Source organism: Onychomys torridus, chromosome 7, assembly GCF_903995425.1.
Source record: "Onychomys torridus chromosome 7, mOncTor1.1, whole genome shotgun sequence".
NCBI lineage: Eukaryota > Metazoa > Chordata > Mammalia > Rodentia > Cricetidae > Onychomys > Onychomys torridus.
In genome coordinates, this window is record NC_050449.1 from 37,979,484 (window position 1) to 37,991,942 (window position 12,459).

Here is a 12,459-nt window from a genome sequence, read left to right on the forward strand (position 1 = left end):
TGTGCACGCGCCGGTGTGCACGCGCCGGTGTGCACGCGCCGGTGTGCACGCGCCGGTGTGCACGCGCCGGTGTGCACGCGCCGGTGTGCACGCGCCGGTGTGCACGCGCCGGTGTGCCTGTGCGCTTTGCTCCAACAGCCACTCCTAACTTCCCCACGGCTACCCCCCTCCCATTCAGCCCCAAGAGCTCCTCTAGCCCTTCCTGCCCCCCTGAACTCCCACCTTGATCTACTTTGCTTTAGGACAAAGTCAGCGGAGAGAGAAAAGAGAAGGAAGACAGGCAGGAAGTAGGCTTTTGCATGCTGTTTCTTTAAGCACCCCCACCCCACCCCTGTCTTCCTATTTGGTGTCCCTTCATACAAGAGAACTTTGCAGAGAGCCTGGTCATCCTCTGCTGTCTCTCCGTGTGTAGCTATGTACGGGAAAGGGCTGCAAGCAGAAGGACCTGAGTTTAAATTTCGAGCGGCCACAGAAAAAGCCAGGCATCACAGCATATAAATGTAACCCCAGCTCTGGGGAGCAGAGACAAGTGGATAGGGACAGAGGGATGCCTATTGTCTAACTATGGAGCTCTGTAACAGACCCTGCCTCAAAAAATAATGTGAGGAAGCAATTGAGAAAGGCAGTTAGTTCCTACAACAATTGTTGGCTTCCAAAACCACCTACACAGGCAAGTGCATCTGCACACAGGAATAACCACCACCACCACCACCACCACCACCACCACCACCACCACCACCACACACACACACACACACACACACACACACACACCAGTAGCTAGGCTGTGGTGATATATTGTGTACCCTAATAAGTTTGCCTAAGGATCAGAGGACAGAGCCAGCCACTAGAATAGACATAGAGGTCAGGCAGTGGTGGCACACATCCTTAATCCTATCACTCAGGAGGCAGAGATCCATCTGGATCTCTGTGAGTTCAAGGCCACACTGGAAACAGAGCCAGGCAGTGGTGACACACACCTTTAATCCCAGTACTAGAAAGCACAAATGCCTTTAATCCCAGGAAGTGCTGGCTGGGCAGAGAAAGGCATATAAGGCATGAGGAAACAGGACCTCTCTCTGTCGCTGTGTCATGACACAGGTGTGTGGGTTCACACAGGTCCATGGAATGAAGACTCAGAGGCATCTTAAGCATGAATCAGGCCTTTCATGGCTGCAGGGGGGTCCAGCCTCAAAGGACTGAAGCACTAACCCTCCCCTAGGGCATTTTCACGTCTCTCTAATTACAGTTTAGCCAGTTCATTTCTGTACCTTCAAAGCAACCTGAAAGGAGCTTCCAGAGACCAAATGCCAAGTGCAAATCACTTGATTTCTCAGGTTCTATGGTTTTCCAGGTTTCCTGAACCAAGTTTTGCATAGGCCTTTGGTCTGTCCCTGGGAGACACTCTAGCTCTCAGACAAGATTCACAAAGGGCGATAAGAGAAACAAAAGGTGTGATTAAACAAAAGAAGGATTAGGGCTAGGTGCTGCTCTCTGGAACCAGGCCAGGAGTTTAGCAGGAATACACTACTTCTCTCTTTAGGCTGAAGATTTCACAGAGGTAAGAACTAGCGGCTGGCTGTTCTGCTTCTCTGATCTTTCAGCTTTCACTCTGATATCTGGCTCTGGCTTTTTGGGTTTTTTTGTTGTTGTTGTTGTTTGTTTGTTTGTTTGTTTTTGTTTTGTTTTGTTAAAAGACCATCTAGCTGGGCGGTGGTGGCGAACGCCTGTAATCCCAGCACTCGGGAGGCAGAGGCAGGTGGATCTGAGTTGGAGGCCAGCCTGGTCTACAAAGCGAGTTCCAGGACAGCCTCCAAAGCTACAGAGAAACCCTGTCTTGAAAAACCAAAAAAAAAAACATCTAGATTCAAACAACACTAGGTAGGCATAGTGCCATGTACCTATAATCCTAGCACTTGGGAGTTTAAAAATAGCCTTAGCTATTTAGTGAGTTTGAGTTCATGAGACTTTGCCTTTTTAAAAAAAAACAAAAAACAAAAAAAAAAACAGGGTTTCTCTGTGTAGTTTTGGTGCCTGTCCTGGATCTTGCTCTGTAGACCAGGCTGGTCTCAAACTCACAGAGATCCTCCTGGCTCTGCCTCCCAAGTGCTGGGATTAAAAGCATGCACCACCACTAGCTGGCAAGACTTTGTCTTAAAAATAAAGCAATGCGCCAGGCGTTGGTGGTGCACGCCTTTAATCCCAGCACTCGGGAGGCAGAGCCAGGCAGATCTCTGTGAGTTCCAGGCCAGCCTGGTCTACAAATCGAGTTCCAGGAAAGACGCAAAGCTACACGGAGAAATACTGACTCGAAAAACATAAATAAATACATGCATAAATACATACATACAAACATACATAAAATAAAATAAAATAAAATAAAATAAAATAATATAAAGCAATGCTGGGCATGGTAGTACATGCCTTTAATCCCAGCACTCGGGAGGCAGAAGCAGGTGGGTCTCTGTGTCAATTTCATCTAGAGTTCCAGGACAACCAGGGCTGTTACATAGAGAAACTCTGTCTCAAAAAGCCAGAAAACAAACACCAACGACAATAAAAACACATACCACACAATAGATATTGCAAGTATTTGATTACTGCTCAACTTTATGATTATTAATTAATTTTGAGATAGGTTTTCACCTTATGGTAAGTTTTATAAGTTTTAGGCCTCTGAAGGCCTCTCCACTGACACAGCAAAAATGAATCAGAATGAATTGGAAAGCCCAATTTAATGAGTAAAGTGCTCCTGGGTGATTCCCTAGCCCACAGAGAAGAGACTGGGACTTGAGACCAGAAGAACCACGTGTCTGTTTTCTGGGATGCAGCTTATATACCCTGTGGGAGTGGTCTTGAGCCTCTCTGGGGGAGGAGCTGTGTTTGGCGGGCTTTGAAGGGGTGGGTTTAGGGAAAGAGAAGGGGAGGGATTTGAGGTGGATCTTCCACCAGACTCCTTCCAAACAGGTATAGCCCAGGCTAGCCTGGAACACACTTTGTAGCTCAGGCTTGCACTGAACTCAAGATGCTTCTGCCTCAGTCTCCCAAATGCTGACGTACCAGGGATCAGTACCACACTCATCTTTGATTGATTTTTATTTTTAATTAATAAATGTATTCTTTGGGCTGGAGAGATAGCTCAGTTGGCTGCTTTTCCAGAGGACCCAGGTTCAATTCCCAACACCCATATGGCAGCTCACAACTATCTGTAACTCCAGTTCTAGGGGATCTGAAACCCTCACACCGACATATATGCAAGCAAAAGACTAATGCACATAAAATAACTAAGTCTAATAAAAATAAATGTATTCCTTAAGCAGCTTTTGGAGGGTCAGGCCCAGAGATGAGTTTTCTATACAAACTACCTCTCCTTTCATCTTCGCGGCAACTCCAGAACCAGACACTTGTTATGCTTTGAGTCTACAATGTCCCCTATGGTTTTAATACTCAGTCCCCAGCTTGTGACTGTTTTGAAGGCCATGGAGCCTTTGGAAGGTGCCATGAATGATGGCATGGATCCCTAAAGGTGGGCTTCTGAGAATTCTGCCTGCATTCCCAGCTTCTGCCTGGACTTCCTGTTTCCTGATCCATGTGGCAACATCAGTCCCCGTGCACTTATCTTGGTGAGCTTTTCCTGCCCTGATGAACTGAGTCTCTCTGAACCAATGAACCAAAACAGTCTTTTCTTGCCTTAAATGGGCTACAGAGAGCAAAAGTTACTAATGCAATCCTGTTGTATTGATAATAATTTTTTGGTGTCGAAATGGTCTTGGAAATGTAAAGTAAATTACCCTAAATTATCTAGCTATTAAATAACAGACTGCAGACCCAAATATAGGTTTTTGTGGCCACGCCCCCTGTACTTTCAACTGTTTGGGTTATCACTATCTCCCTCACCTATTAAATGTGTCTCAAAAAACAACTATTGCTCTTTTCTGGATATCAGGCTGGACCTGGCTTGTCCCATTTCTCTGACAGATGACCTCATTTTCCCCCACCCTTGTGTACAGGCTCAAAGGTGGGGCAGTATCCACGTGGTATTGTGTAGTTGTTGTTTTGTTTTGTTTTGTTTTGTTTTTTTAACTCTTTGCTCTTTTTTCTTACTCTTTGCTCTTTTGGGAGACCCACTACCCAGCTGCCAAATAAATCGTACATGGAGACTTTTTTTTAACTTATAAATGCCCAGCCTTAGCTTGGCTTGTTTTTTTTGCCAGCTTTTCTTTTTTCTCTTTCTTTCTTTCTTTCTTTCTTTTTTTTTTTTTTTTTTTTTTTTTTTTTTTTATAGACAAGATTTCTCTGTGTAGCTTTGTGCCTTTCCTGGAACTCACTCTGTAGCCCAGGCTGGCCTCAAACTCAGAGATCCATCTGGCTCTGCCTTCCTAGTGCTGGTATTAAAGGCATGCACCACCACTGCCCAGCTCTTGCCAGCTTTTCTTAACTTAAATTATCCCCATATACCTTTTGCCTCTGTGCGTTTACCTTTCTCTATTTCTACATATCTTTCTTTCTTCTTACTCTGTGGCTTTCTGTGTAACTGGGTGGCTGGCCCCTGAAGTCCTCCTCCTTCTCTGTTCCCTGATCTTCTCCTCCCAGATTTCTCCTCCTTTTTATTCTCTCTGCCTGCAAGCCCCACCTATTTCTCTCTCCTGCTCAGCTATTGGCCATTCAACTCTTTATTAGACCAATCAGGCATTTTAGATATGAAAAGTAACACGGCTTTACAGAGGTTTAAACAAATGCAACATAAAACAAATGTTCCACACCATAAACAAATGTAACACATCTTAAAATAATATTCTTCAACAGTATTACATAGTTCCCCTCAAGCAGTACTCTCAGATATAGCAAATAAAAATATAGGGAAATGATTTAAATTAAAATTTCAAATGTGGGTAGGAGGGTTAGCTCAGTGGGTAAGAGTATTTATTGCTCTTGCAGAAGACCTAGAGTTGAATATTGGTGAAATTATTAAGGCCACTCCACGTAGTTAAAAGGGAGATTTATTTTGTGGGGTAACTTACAAATGAAGGGATAGGTTGTAGGGTCTGGCAAAGATATGGCGCAGTCCAGCGGTGTTCTCTGGAGAACTCTGCTTGGGTCTACCTCCAGCGTCCAGGGTCCCAGAACCAAGAGAGAGCTCTCCTCTTGATCCTGGGTCTTCCGCTTCCTCCCTCAGCCCCGCCTTGTAGCGTGACCATTACCGAAGCCTCAGTGGGGGTTGGAACTTCCAGGCCAAGGCTGGGATGGCTACCCCCTACAATTGAATGCCCTGTTCACATCAGGCAGCTCACACCATTTATAACTGTAGTTCTAGGAAGTTCTGTCCCCTCTTTCAGCCTCTGAGAGCATTGCATGCATGTGGTACACATAAATTCATGTAGGTACACATGTATACACATAAATCTATTTTCAAATAAACAACAAATCTTTTTCTAGTATATCCCCATTCATCACAATTTAATTTTTTTTAAGTGCTGTGAATAGAACCTTTGGCCTTACACATGTTGGTCAATCAAATGTCCTATCACTGAGCTACATCCCTAAGTCCCATAATTCAATATTTGAAACATATTTATACTGAAAAACATTATTTGTATGGAATTCCAGTTTAACTGGGTGTCCTGTGTTTTGTCTGTCTGCTTTACTGCAGTTCTCCCAGCTTCTCTGAAAGGTTGGTCATCCATTCAAAACAGTTGGCCTTCTGCACCTGTGGGTTCCATCTTTGGGGTCAACCACCTGAAGTTAGGCATATTTGAAAAAGCAACCGCATCAATACTAAACACCTACAGATCTTTCCTCTTGTTACCATTTCCTAAAAATAGAGTACAACACCTGATTACATGTCATTTACATTTTATGAGATGTAAATGATGTAGATATGACTTATACAACAGGGTGTACATAGGCTCTACACAATAGTATTCCCCACACACTGTGGTGATATTTTGTTGTACCTTAATAAAATTTTCGTGAAGATCAGAGAACAGAACTAGATTAAACATAGAGGCCAGGCAGTGGTGGCACACACCTTTAATTGTAACACTCTGGAAGCAGAGAGCCATCTAGATCTCTGTGAGTTCAAAGTCACCTTGGACTGCATGAGATTGACTCAGTCTAGGAGATAAACAGAGCCAGGCAGTGGTGGCACACACTTTTAATCCCAGCACTAGGAAGGAGGTGATATGACTGGGCGGAAAAAGGTATATAAGGCAGAGGAGACAGGAACTAAAGCCCTTTTCGGCTGGACTCCTTTCAGCTGAGGACTCAGAGACTTTCAGTTAGAGGATTCGCAGAGTTGGCGAGGTGAGAAGTAGCTGTGGCTTGCTCCTTTGTCTCTCTGCTCTTTCAGCATTGACCCCAACATCTGGCTCTGTGTATTTTATCATAAGACCATTTTAGAATTTGTGCTACAAGGCACTTACGTGTTGACTGGGTTAGGCCAGCACATGCCCTGCAGGGGATGCTAAGAACTCACCGCTTCATAACTATGTTGCCCCCTTACTATTCCAAACTGTAACACCACTCTGAGCACATAACACCACATGTGCTAGCCTATAACACCCTGGAATAGCATCCTGCCAAGTCCATTCTCGCTTCCACCATCACTGTCTTTTCCCTCTGCTTAGCCAAGATTTGTGAGAGTGTGACATCATTTCTGTTCTAGCCATTTGAAAGATAGGATGGTAAAGAGTCATCATGACAGCACCAGGGAGATGGCTTAGTGTATAAAGTAAGTGTGGTGACACAGCTGTAACCCTGGCACCCAGTGGGAGAGACAGGTGGATGCTGGGGCTTGCTGGCTTGACAGTCTAGCCAAAGAGTTCCAGGTTCAGTAAGAGCCCCTGTTTAGAAAAATAAACGATAGGGAAGGGATTGAGGGAGACATCCGTTGTCACTCCCCAGTCTCCACCTCTCTTGCAGGGGTGAGTGCCTACACATGCACATTCCCCCACCCCTCCCCCCCACAGTTTATAGCTGTGGTGCAGCTCAGCGGTGGAGCGCTGCCTAAGAAACCCAAGAGGCTTGCAGGAGGGGGAGGAACACAAAAGCGCTTTATTAGTTTTTATTTTTTACAAGAGCAGCCCAAAGGACTGTGCAGAACGAAACTGGGGAAATACAGCTGTGGAAAAGCCAAGAACTGGGTCATCTGCCCCTGGATGCACAACAAAGTCACCAATGGCACCAGTCAGCACTGCTCCCTTTGGGTACGTTTTTGTGGATGAAGTCTAGACAGAACCTGCTCCCCGTGGCACTTAGGGAAGAGGAATAGGGCAGAGGCTTGGGTGCAGGTAGTGGGGGAGATAAGGTCTACAGAGGCATCTCTTCAGTCTAGGCAGTGAAACTATTTGCACGTTAAAATGAAGAGATCAAGCTGGGCATGATTCAATGATTCAGCCTTTAATCTCAGTACATGGGAGGCAGAGGCAGGCAGATCTCTGTGAGTTTGAGGCCAGCCTGGGCTACATAGCAAGTTCCAGGCCAGCAAGGGTACACAGAAAGACCCTGTCTTAAAACAAGCAAGAAACAAAACAAAACACACACACACAAAACACAAGTAAATAAATGAACAAAAATGAATAAATCAGAAAAGCTACACAATTTGAAATGTAGGGTATCTAGGGCTAGAGTCCTTGTAATTGTTTGGCTAGAACATTCTAGGCATTGGGACAGAATATACTTAGTCTCTTTGCTCTCCTGAAACTTATTCTCACAGGGAAGATAAATGACAGGTAACAAGCAAGTCAGCAAATGAAGAAATAAAATAATTTGAGGTTTTTTTTGTTTTGTTTTGTTTCGTTTGGATTTTTTTGGGGGAGGAGGGTTTTTGTTTTTTTGGGTTTTGTTTTTGTTTTTGTTTTTGTTTTTCCCAAGATAGGGTTTCTCTGTGTAACAGTCCTAGCTGTCCTGGAACTTGCTTTGTAGACCAAGCTGGGCTCTGACTCACAGAGACAGAGATCCGAGGATTTTAGAAAAACCAAATCTCATGAGAGACAGACAGCAGGGTGAGGTTTGGAATCTGTTTCTTTGAAGAACGAGATTTATCTGGAAACCTACAGACTAAGGAGTGGAGCGGGATCCTGCAGGGAAAGGTCCCAGCTGAGAGAGCTGAAGTGTAAACCAGGGCCCTCTGTGGGAGGGAGGCAAAGGGGTCAGGAGGAGGCCTCAGTCAGAACACTACAGCAGCAAACAGGATGACTGTGTCACAATGTGGGCCATGTCGGAATGTAGGTGGGGACAACTAGGTGAGAGGGAGTGGGTGGGCTCAGGGCATTAATTTTTTGTTTGTTTTTGGTTTTTGTTGTTGTTTTCAAGACAGGGTTTCTCTGTGTAACAGTCCTGGCTGTCCTGGAACTTGCTTTATAGAGCAGGCTGGCCTCAAACTCACAGAAATCTACCTGCCTCTGCCTCTGTCTCCCTAGTGCTGGGATTTAAGGTGTGCTTTACCAGGCCTAGCTAATTTTTAATTTTTACATGTATGTGTTTTGCCCGTATGTATGTCCTCCACAAGAGCAAACAGTACTTTTAACCACTGAGCCATCTCTCCAGCCCCCAGAAAATATTTTAGAGATGGAACCCTGCAGACTCAGTGCTCCAGGAGACTAAGGGGAAGGAATGAGTAGCTGATTCATGAGCCCCTTAAAGTAAACCTGTACAGAACATCCAGCAAATGCCAGGGCTTTTGCATGCTGTTGGTCACAAAAGTGTGTAAGACCGAGAGGGAGCCAGTCCTCAAGGAGGGCAAATATAGAGAGATTTACCCTGGATACCGACTGATTTGCACAGTAACAGAAATGTGCTCACTGGTGCCACAGAGGTGAGAGTGATTAACTCCTGCATGTGCCCCTGAATGAAGCGATATCAAGGGGAGGAAAGGCTAGATTCTATAGGAGATGGGTCTAGATGTGAAGGAAGGAATCTGAGAAACAGAATTCCAACACCTTGATTTTTTCCCGTGGGCTTGGGAAACCCATCTGCTTGGAGGAGGTCACAAGTCACAAGGCTTAAAGGAATGGTGTGTCTTCTTGGCTGTGCTCCAAACCACTGATGTTGCTGAATTTACACCTTAAACATCTGGCTTGATGACCTGATTCTGGCTATGGGGTATTTTATGCCAATATGAAGGCAGACATAGCTCCCAAAGTCTTCATCTCCCCAGGATATTAATATTATTCTATTATTCATTCAGTAGCATTTGATTTCTTTTTACATGTGTTTATTTGTGTATGTATGTATGTGTGCCATGGGATGCAAGTAGGGGTCAGAGAACAATTTTCAAGAGTCAATTCTCTCCTTTAACCAGGTGGATCCTGGGATCAAACTCAGGTCATTGGGTCATCAGGCTTGGTGGCAAAATGTCTTCACCTTCTGAGCCATCTTGCTGGCACCATCCAAAAACATTTACCAGCATTTATTGTTTACTTGGCAGAGAATATGTAATTGATGAATAAAGGCTAGAGAGATGGCTCAGTGGTTAAGAGCATGTAAGAGCCCCAACCTCAGATGGCTCATAACCTCCTGTAACAAAGGGATCTGACACTTCTAGTCTCCAGAGGCACATATGTGAGTGCACACATACACACACACACACACACTCATGTGTGAGCATACACACAATTAAAAATAATTTTTTTTTTTTTTTTTTGGTTTTTCAAGACAGGGTTTCTCTGTGTAGCTTTGTGCCTTTTTCCTGGAACTCACTCTGTAGCCTGGGCTGGCCTTGAACTCACAGAGATCCGCCAGTCTCTGCCTCCCGAGTGCTGGGATTAAAGGCGTGTGACACCACCGCACAGCACAAATAAATCCTTTTTAAATGACTGATGAGTGAACGGCAGAAGCGTGAATGGTTGAATGAATTAGTAAATAATTATAGCTTGTTGATGCTAGAAACAAGATTTAATTAAAAAGTTGAGAATGTCATTGCAAAAGCTAGCTTCGCCTTTAGCATTAGAACAGCTTTGAAGCCATCTAATGGCCCACAGTCAAAATGGCCGTTGTTTACTGTGGCGTGCAGAGAGTCAGGCCCCATGCTAAGCATGCCACATGCTTTCCTTGCACTCCGCCCCCAGAAGCACACGTACCAGCTTCATTTCACAGATGAGCGGACAGGCTTTGGGAGTGCTTATCACTCCATGATTCTTCCCCCACTTACGACACTGTTCTGCCGTCAAGACTGCTTGCTTATTCGCACCTGTGTTCTAGCTACTGCCAAAGGCAGCAGCAGTGCAGACATCCGAGGCTCCTGTTTTGGGGACTGGAACACCAAAATAAGTGTTTTCAAGTAGAGAAATGACTGTGGCACCTAACCAGAGTCCCCCTTCATCATTTCACTCCTTCCTGCCGAGTAACCAGTCAGCAACTGTAGAAAAGCTCTCCACAAACCAATTTACAAAATAGAACCTCCGTGGGGCATGGTGGTGCCTGCCTGTGGGATCCCAGCACCAACCAGCAAGGCTGAGGGAAGAGATTGAATACAGGCTGGGCTACAGAGGGAGACCCTGTCTCACAACAACTAGGAATAGAAAAAAAGGGCTGGTCTGCTAAGAGAAATGGAGAGCTGTAAGACACCATGTCTAGATTTAAAACAAGCTTCGACTCTACAATAACACAGGAAATCCAGAAAAAGCAAAAAAAGCAGTGTATAGGCCAGGGATAGGTCGACAAAGAGCTTGGGAGAAGACATGCCATTTGGAGCCATCTGAGAGAAGGGAGAGCATCATTTGTTGAACTCTAAGAAAATTACTAACTGGGTGTGGCTTTTTTAAAGATTTATTTATTTATTATGTATACAGAAGAGGGCACCAGATCTCATTATAGATGGCTGTGAGCCACCATGTGGTTGCTGGGAATTGAACTCAGGACCTCTAGAAGAGCAGTCAGTGCTCTTAACCTCTGAGCCATCTCTCCAGCCCTGCATTTTTTTATTTTTTTATTTTTTTTAGATTTTTGAGACAGACTTTTCTTTGTGTAGCTTTGGAGCCTGTCCTAGAACTTGCTCTGTAGACTGGGCTGACCTTGAACTCACAGAGAGCTGCCTCTTCTGCCTGCCTCTGCCTCCTGAGTGCTGGGACTAAAGGTGTGGCCATTGCCAGGCTTAGCTCATGCATGTAATCCCAAAATTTAGAAAGAAAAGGCAGGTGGATCTCTGTGAGTTCAAGGCCAGCCTCATCTACAGAGTGAGTTCCAGCACAGCCTTGTCTACAGAGCGAGTTCAAGGACAGCCTTGTCTACAGAGAGAGTTCAAGGACAGCCAGAGCTGATAGTGGGACTTTAACCCCAAAGATTAAATAAATAAATAAAAGAAAACATATTTATTATGTGTTAGAAATCATGAAAGACACTTCAAGTGCATTATTTTGATCTATTATTCAATCAATTCACCAAACGTTTCCTGAGCTTCTACTACACGCATACAAGGCCCCTTACTGTATGTCACTGGCAAAAGAAAGATCAACATGATTTTGTTCCTGTCCTCAGTGTGTTATAATTAAACATGTTAGCCAGGTGGTGGCAGCGCACGCCTTTAATCCCAGCACTTGGGAGGCAGGAGCAGGAAGATCTTTGTGAGTTTGAGACCAGCCTGATCCACAAAGTGAGTTCCAGGACAGCCAAGGCTACACAGAGAAACCCTGTCTTGAAAAGCCAAAAAAAAAAAAAAAGAATTAAACATGTTTATGAACAGCTATGGCACAAAGCTATAAACACAGTAGGCCATATAACTTATTGTTCAGTCCACACTGTAAGACTTTAGAAAATTAACAGCTGCACTATTGACAATTGTCCTGGAAAAATCCAGACTCTTCTGAGCCAACCTGCCAGGAGCACCTTAGCAATAAAAGAACCCCATGTAGCAGGAGCACTGGGGACAGATCAGCAATACTCAGTGGGAAACGTGGGTGTGAGTCGGGCTGGGCAAAGCCAATAAGCCAGACATTTCAAATAAATGACACACAGAAGGAGGAGAGAGACATACCTTCACATCCCATTCTGTATGCATGCAATTGTGCCAGACAGCAGGGAGGTGCAGATTTGTGATCTCAGCACTCATGAGGCTAAATAAAGCAGGTAGACCAGGAGGTCACTGTCAGGACCACTTTATGAGACTAGTTTATCTTTAACAATGAAAGGAAAATGGAAGAAGGGCTGCAGCTCCACGGTTAAGGGCAACGGCTGCTCTTTCACAGGTCCAGGTTCTGTTCCCTATGTCTATCTGGGGGCTCAAAACCACCTATAACTCCAGCTCCAGGGACTCTGCTGTCCTCTTCTAGCCTCAGGCATGCAAATGGTGCACAGACATACAGACAGGCAAACCACTCACATACGTAAAAGAACTCATTTTTTTAAATCATGAAAACAGTCTTAGCGGTAACTCAGAGCAATAGGTCCAGCTCCACTTTTGGAGCCTCTTGTTTTGAAGAGAGATGGGGACTTCATTTTATTCTGTCTGTAATAGAGTATCAT